The following is a 7,966-nucleotide window of genomic DNA, read 5'->3' as shown; positions in this document are numbered from 1 at the left end:
TCTAATTTACTCGGAGCATGGTGTGACCCTGGCACAGGTTGCCCCAAGAGCTTGTAGGAGCCCCATCCCTGCAACCATTCCAGGTCAGGTGGCAAAGGGCTCTGAGAAACTTAATGTCTTTAAATAGGTCCCTGCTCATTGCAGGACACTTGCACCAGAGGATCTTTACAGGACCCTGCCAGCCCAGCCCAGTCTAGGATTCCTCACTGTTTTCATTTGAAGAGCACCAAGAGTGGAGGTGAGGAGGAAGGGGGCTCATCTGATGCCTTGGGCTTGAGTGGAGGAGGAGCCCATCCCTCAGAGCCTGTTTCACCTGCAGCCCCTTCACATTTTACCTGCAGGAGCTCCTTGGCAGACCAGCGCCGCGCCTCGTCTCTCTGCAGGCAGCAGCTCAGGAAGTCACACAGGCAGGATGAAAATAGGTTGGGCTGCTGCAGCTTTTGTCTTCCTCCTGTGGCTATCAGGAGTTGGGGCTGGGGAAAAAGGAGACACCAGGCTCCACCTGCTTCTTTCCCACCTGTAACCGCTCTCCCAGATCCCATTGATTAAGCTCCATTCTGCAGTGGCAGTTTCTGCCCTGGCACAGACCCAGAGATTACTTTCCTTTACCAACCAAAAACCCAAACCCTGATGCACAGCCTCTCCAACATCCCACAGATCTTGCCTTGGCAGCTGATTTCATTGACTGACCTAGTTAGTGGGAACTACATCAGCACTAGCACATTTCCTTCCCTGAGGATTCACACCAGCTTGAGAGGCTTTTTGGAAGAAGGACTTTGCTATACTAACTCTACTCTATCCAAGGGTTAATACATGAAAAGTATTTCTGCAGTGCTTCTTGTCCCTTAAGCACAGCTGCCATAAAACAAAACGAAACAATCTTTTTGCTTTGTTCTTGAAAAGAATGGGAATTGGAAAAAAAGAAAGGAAATGCACCAGGTATTCCTCAGGTAAGGAAACAAATCTTTGGAATCTCAGCTTCAATACAGATACATTAAGATCCATGCACAAATGTACTGGGATGAAAATGCCTGCTTGGACACACAGGAGCCACCTGCAGCTCTGTCTCTCAGCAGTCTGAAAATTTCTGCTTTCCTTACATGGAAAAGTAAAACCTTTCATGGTCAAATCAGAAGGAGAGGTTCCATCCCTACGGTCACCCTCTACTCCTTTGGCCACTCAAGTGAATGCATGAATGGTAGGTCCATCCCAGAAAGTGCCAGGAAACAAATGGGAGGATCTGGCAGGCTCTCCACATCACCAGGCTCTGCCTTGGTGATGTGGAGAATGTTGCTTTGGGCTAGGAGAGAAACACGGTCACTGAGTGTTTCAGCAGCACTGCACAAGAAGCAGAAGAGACTCTGTGGCCTTTGCACCCTCATGCCCAGGTTTCAGGAACGTTTCTTAGTGAGAAGAAACTGCACAGGGGGTTAAGTTCCTCTCTAAAAACCAGTGCCTTAGCAACTTTCTTGTGTTTGGGCTTCTTTTCTTCATTTCTGGAAATGTAACACCACTTCTGAGAGGCTTGCCTTGTGTTTGAGGGGCATCTTCACAGACAGACAAGTGGGAAAACTTGAAACCCAAAGCAAATGTTGCCTGAGAAGAGCTGGGGAGTGTTTGCCTGTGGTGAGGCTTGAGCTGTCTGGCAGTCCCCTTCCATGATGTGCAGAAACATCCAGCTGCTCCCCAGAACTCAGTCCCTCTGGGCACGCAGGCCTCTGGAAACCCCTGAGGATTCCAGCCTTTCTCCTGCTCAAGAGCATCTAACCTAAGCTGAGCTCCAGTTAGCAAGGCCAAGGATGCTCACTTCCATGCAGCTGAAAGTGTCCGTGGAGCTCAGCAGGTCTTTCTGATACTCCACAGGCCAAGGAATTACAGTGTAGATTGGCAAGACATCAGCTGATCATTATCCAGTGTGGTTCATGTGGAACCAAGCTCTAACACGCTGACAAGTCAGAGGGAGAGAGCTCATTCTGCTTTTGCAAGATGGTATTTAGAAACATAAGACACCAACTTGGAACTATTCAAACCTCAACTTGCAGAATCCATCTCAAATAGACAAAAATAACAGTGGCAAGAGGCCTTGGAGTCTCCATAAAAATGCCCACCACTGTAATGATAACTCTGTGCTCATGGCACTGAAATAGATGGTGACCAAAGAGACTTTGCTATTATCCTCTTTAAGCCAAAGGAGAATTTCAAAGCCAGAAATGGCAATGCACTCCCCTTGTGTACAAATAATTGATGCGGCTATCTGTCCTTTTCCCACATCACCAGAGGTGACAAAGAGGGTTTTATCCTGACTCTCAGCTGAGCTCAGCCACTGGCCATGGTGGGGAGCTGGAGCCTTCCCTGTCATTAGAACTGTGCAGGCCAGGGATGGCCCTGCTCCTGAGGTAAAGAAACACAGCACCGGTGTCAACTGCCCATGCTGGATCCCAGCCCAGGCACCTGCCTGCAAGCTCATCAACTTGTTAAAGTACCCAGAAACAGCCAAGGGTTTGGCAAACAATTCTAACTGCAGTCGGAGATAAACACATCCTACACTTATCCAGGCCACCCACACACATGACTGAACAATGTACAGGTGACTTGAAAGCCTGAAAGTTTCAACGACCACGGGATTTGGAAAAGATGCTACAGAATGGAAGAGAAGAGCTGCATTTAAAAAATGAAAAAGCAAGCAGAACTGCTTGGGCATTGCTTTGGTAGTAGGTTTTTTTCTCTTTTCCTTTTTTGTTTAGTTTTCTTTTTCCTTTTTTCCTATGTTTTCTATAAAATTGAAACTGGGAAGGTCTAACCTCCATTTCTCAGGATGTTTATCACATGTCTACCCTGTCCACTGAAAAATTCTTGTCCTTCAGAAACAGAGTTCCAACATTGTTCAAAAAACAAGTGGGAAATGCCACTCATGGCTGGAGGCCAAAATGGCAGGTTTCTGAACTGGTTAGGTTTCTGAACTGCCACTTCCCTTTCTGATACAACCACAGCTACAGCAGATGCTGCTGTGCTGCAGGGGCATTTTTAGAAGGGGACCTTGGTGGAAGTGGTGCCAGCAGATGGCAATGGGATTTTGTCCAATGGCACACAGAACACGGGACAGGTGAGAAAGACAGTGGGATCAGTGAGTATTTGCACCTTACCAAGACAGGAGTTGCATTCCAGGAAGGAACTTCTCGTTCCACCATTTCGATGCCCACGATTCCCAAAGACCATATGTCCACTTTGGGGCCACATGGTTGACCTGTCACCACTTCAGGCGCCAGCCACCCAGCAGCGCCGGCCACGGAGCTCCGTCTGTCCTGCTCAGGGCTGAGCTGAGCAAAGAGGCCAAAGTCAGCTGTGGAGAAAACAACAAACCATGAAAGCCAGCTCCAATTTGGAAACCAAGCAACTGAATTCCCCACTCTCAGGCTAAGAATGTGCTGTTGGATCTCCTGGAGAACTGTCCATGCGCGATTTCCTTGGGGCTTTAGCCAAGGGAGTATGGAATTGGCCACTTCCAAAAAATCCCAGGTTTCTTAACGCTCCTCACAGCAGTGGACTTCATTCCCCTGAAGCTTTAGATTGTAGCTCCCTCTGTCTAGAAGGGACACACACAGAGCAAGGCCACTCTTGACTGCTTGTGGTTCCTTATACCTCTGTGCACGTTCCAACTGTGCCCTCAGCTCGCAGCAGGAGTCCCTGCACTGCCACCAGCACCATTTCTGGGGAGCTGGCAGTCACTCCAAGCAGCCCCACACCCACATCCCTGGAACGCTGCACCTGACCAAGAATATACTGACCCAGCTTGACAGAACCGTCAGTTCTGAGAAGGATGTTGCTGCTCTTCACATCTTGGTGGATGACATGGTTTGAATGAAGAAAATCCAGTCCTTGCAGGCACTGAGAGAGAAAACAGAAAGAGGAGGGCAAAAATGAGTGATGTGATTTCATCACAAAAGAAAGGAAACAAAGAATCTAAAAGATTCCCTCTCCAGGGGAATGGGGAGTAATGGCAGAACAGTAATGGCCACTGAGAGGAAGAGCTTGCTGCTCCAACACTTGCAGAGCAGGACCTTTCTGAGGAAAGGCACGTCAGCTTTTGAAAGAGCAACAGCACCTGTTGTTGTAGGCTGTCCCCTGCAAACCAGCCAGGGTGACTCCTGCTGCAGTGGACGTGCTTTTTCCATGCAGAGGACAAAGGAGGGGTTTGGAAAGGAAAAGTCCCTCCCTTTGGTGTTTAGTGGATCACTTTTGTGTGGGAGGCTGCATGGAAAAGATTTTCTTGCTGGCCTCAGCACAGGCTTGGAAGTATCACACCAGTCACTTTGTGGAAGCAAAGAGCATTTTTGGCTGCACTTTTATTCTTTTCAGCTGAGGACTATGAGAAATGAGTCTTTTTTCTTTGCTGGTCATTTCATATCCTGCCACCAGCACCTTTGCTTTTACAGGCAAGGAATGCAGTGAAGACAGACTCCAGGCAAACATTTAGAGAGGCAAGGTGGAGAACAGCAAATACAAATACAAGAGACAGAGCGAGAACACAACAGCAGGAGATAAGAGTACTGGCACTAAGTACAGGGAGTGAAGGGGCACTGGCAGGCCTTTCACTTGAGATGCTTTTACTTGCCCATAGAATAGCAGCAACACAGAAACAAAGCTTGGCACAGGAAATCACTCCAGCTCTGAGCCCCCGTTTCCCAGACAATGCTGCCCAAGCCCCTGGAAACACAGATGGGATTGCTGACCTCCCGACTGATGGCTGCCATCTCATCTTCCGACAGGTAGGTCTGGCTGATGACATTGCTCAGAGTGCCTCCATCCATGTACTCCATAATCAGGGACAGTTCCTCACCCACAAGGTAGCTGAAAGAGGGAAAACAAGGGCGTGGAGATGAATGTACATGGCTAGGTTGCTGTTTGGAAAACATGGGTTGATTCTTCTTTTCAGGTCCCTTTGAGACAAAGACAAAAAAGAGGAAGAGACATTCCCTCTTCGCTGTGCATTGTTTGCCATCTGTGCAGTCTCAAGGAGAAAGGCACAGCTGCAAAAAAAGGAGATGTCTTAGATGGGCAGTAAGCAAAATGTGCAGTTTAGTAACAGCCCAGATAAAAAACGTGTCAGGCATGGTGTTTCTGGGAAAAAGCACCTAATCTTCCTGGCATGCATGGCAATGAAAACCAGTGGCAACAATCCAAGGGAAATCCTTGTTAGTTTACCTGGACATAAGAAGACACTTGAAAAAAATCAAGCTCTAAAACAAAGTGGTGGCTGTGAATATAGAGATCATTGATTTAGTAAGACACGATTCATCCGGGTTTTTGAACAATTTTCAAATACCATGTGCCAGCGAAGACCCATGCAGACAAAATGCAATCTCTTCCCACCCACTGGAGATGAAAAGAGCAATAATAATTAGCCAATAATTACAGCTCTATTTTCTGCCAGTGACCAAAGTGGGATTTTAACTTGCATGTTTGCAATATGTGAACAAACATTCATGGGAAAAAAGCACAACTCACCTGTCTAAACAGTTGACCAGGTTGGGATTTCTATTCACCTTCATGACCATGAGTTCATTTACTTTTAGTTCCTCCTTTCTCAGTCCTTGAAGCTGTATTTTTCTTATGGCCACCTAAAATGACATTGAAAATCAGTAACTTGAGAAGTTGGTGGCACAAGACCACAAGGCACATGGAGCGAGTGATTTTGCAATGACACAGCTGAGCTGTGCCAAACTGCCTTGTGATTAGGCACTGCAGTAATCAGGAACTGACATTCCAACAGCCCATTTCTCTGCTCCCTTGAGAGCCAGTTACAGGACACGTGGGGTCACAGACATTTTGCCTTGACCACTTGGTAACAGCAGTGTCTCAGTTATCACCCACAAAGCTCTGACCACACTCTCTGCTGCTTGGCTTGGGATTCAGAAGAAGTAATCCATGCCTTAATACTCTGTGGATACATCTTGTGATATGGGCAGGGCTTAGGGCTTTCAGGGACGCCTTGCAGATCTCTCCCTATGTGCAGTTCCCAAGTGCAGCACTGCAGGTGGCTAAGGAACTACCAGTAACTTTCAGATGGATTTGCTGGCAGCCAGAAATGAGAATTCAGGACTCTGAAGCCGTAGCCACAAAGAGCAGTGAGGTGCTCGAAGGTAGCGCCTTTGTTTTAGCAATGGAGAGCAAGTGAGCGCGTCCTTCTCTGAAAGGAACCGCTGCCCTCCGTGCCTTCCTTCCGGCAGCTGAGGAGGACAAAGTCCCAAATGTGTTTTGTGGGCTGGCACCAGTCTGTGCTTCTTGTGCCTTTTCAGCACAGCTCTGCCCAGAGCTCCAGCCACAGCTCACACCAGAGGGGAAAGCCCTCGAGTGCAGCAGAGACTGCAGGGGCTGTTCACATTTACCTCTCCTCCTGTGGCAGTGTTGAGCGCTCTATAAACGTCTCCAAAACTCCTAGAAACAAAACAGAAGCAGAGAAAGGAGAAGCCATTTAGATCTTGCAGTGAAAGCCAGCCCACACAGGAGATCTCTGCTGTAAATGCCTGCAGGACACTGGAAGCATGAAGATGTCTTTGACAATGCCTTCTGAGCACACCTAGAAATTCTGATCAGCACTGACAATCTAAGCCCAGTGCCTGAACACATTTGCAGTTTGTCTGACTTCACACTTGATACCTATTCCACCAGCAAAACACCTGATGCATAGTTTTGTACCATTAACATTGCTTGGACTCACCCACTGCCAATATTTTCCAGTTCCAGTTCAATGTATTTTAGAATAGGACCTTCCATCTTCACCATTCTCCCTGAGGGAAACAAAATGCAAGATGTTCACTTTAAAGCAGAGATCCCAGCTTCCAGGAGATACAAAAGGCAGCCCCACTGTCTGGAGCTCTGAGCCTCCCTTGGTGGACAGCTGGCCAACAACAGGAACAGCAACTGGAACACCAAGAAAAGAACAGCAGGCCCACAGCACAAGTGGCTGTCACAGAGACTGATTTCCAGCATCCTTTGAAGGGAGAGACCTCTTGACAGCAGACACACAGGGAAGCACAGGGAGATACATTCAGAGGACACTGAGACCAGAAGAGAATACCTACCTAGGCAAGTAAGTTTGTCATCTAGAAACATTAAGGAGAGCTGGAACTAACAGTGCCTTTGTTTTCTTGGGAATAAACACTGTGAGATTTAGAAAAGGTTTCCTACTTGCTAAGATTAAATGCACCTGGACATCTAGAATCAATTCCTCTGAACAGATGCCAAGTTCAGAACAGGAGGAATATTGCCAAGTGTTCCCATCTTTTCCACCTTGCAGCAGTTTGCCAGAAGAATGCCTCTGCGTTTGTAAACCAGAGCAGCTCATGCTAGAACCAATCCCCACAGGGCTTTCAGCATCAGGACCCTCACCCTTTATGAGCAGGCTGAGCTCAAAGACGCCCTTGCCCGTGCCCCGCGTGAAGAACCGCGTCGCTTCTCTTCACCCTGACAGCGCGGCTCAGTCGCTCCCATTGCACTCGCCCTCTCGGCACCGCACACGTCCCCATCTTCCCAACCCGGCATGGCGGGCACGGGCACAGAGGACAGCAGTGCTCCTCAGGCGTCCCTGTGACACAGAGAGCTGCCCAGAGGAGATGCTGACCCTCTGGTGAGTCCAGGCCATGCGAGGCAGAAGCCGGCCCAGAGAAAGGGGCTGCTGCCTCAGGCAGCTCCGCACTGCAGCAGCCGGGCAGCAGTGGGACCCTCCCAGCTCAGGAAGGCTCCAGCCTCTGCATTCCCACAGCCCTCAGGGGCAGGGCAGCGACCACAACAAGGCTGGCAAAGCCCAAGCATGAGCACTGACAGGCACTGATGGGAAGAAGCCAGAGTGAGTCTGAGCCCCGGACAAGCTGTTGCCCCCATTCAGGATACAACAGGATGGGCTCTGAGATCAGCCACGCCGAGGCGCAGATCCGTGCCCTTTTTGTCCCAACAGGTGATGGTAGAC

The sequence above is a fragment of the Melospiza melodia genome, unplaced genomic scaffold (genome assembly GCF_035770615.1).
Source record: "Melospiza melodia melodia isolate bMelMel2 unplaced genomic scaffold, bMelMel2.pri scaffold_114, whole genome shotgun sequence".
NCBI classification, from domain to species: Eukaryota; Metazoa; Chordata; class Aves; order Passeriformes; family Passerellidae; genus Melospiza; species Melospiza melodia.
The sequence above is the reverse complement of the archived record's forward strand: the minus strand, read 5'-3'. Positions refer to the sequence as shown.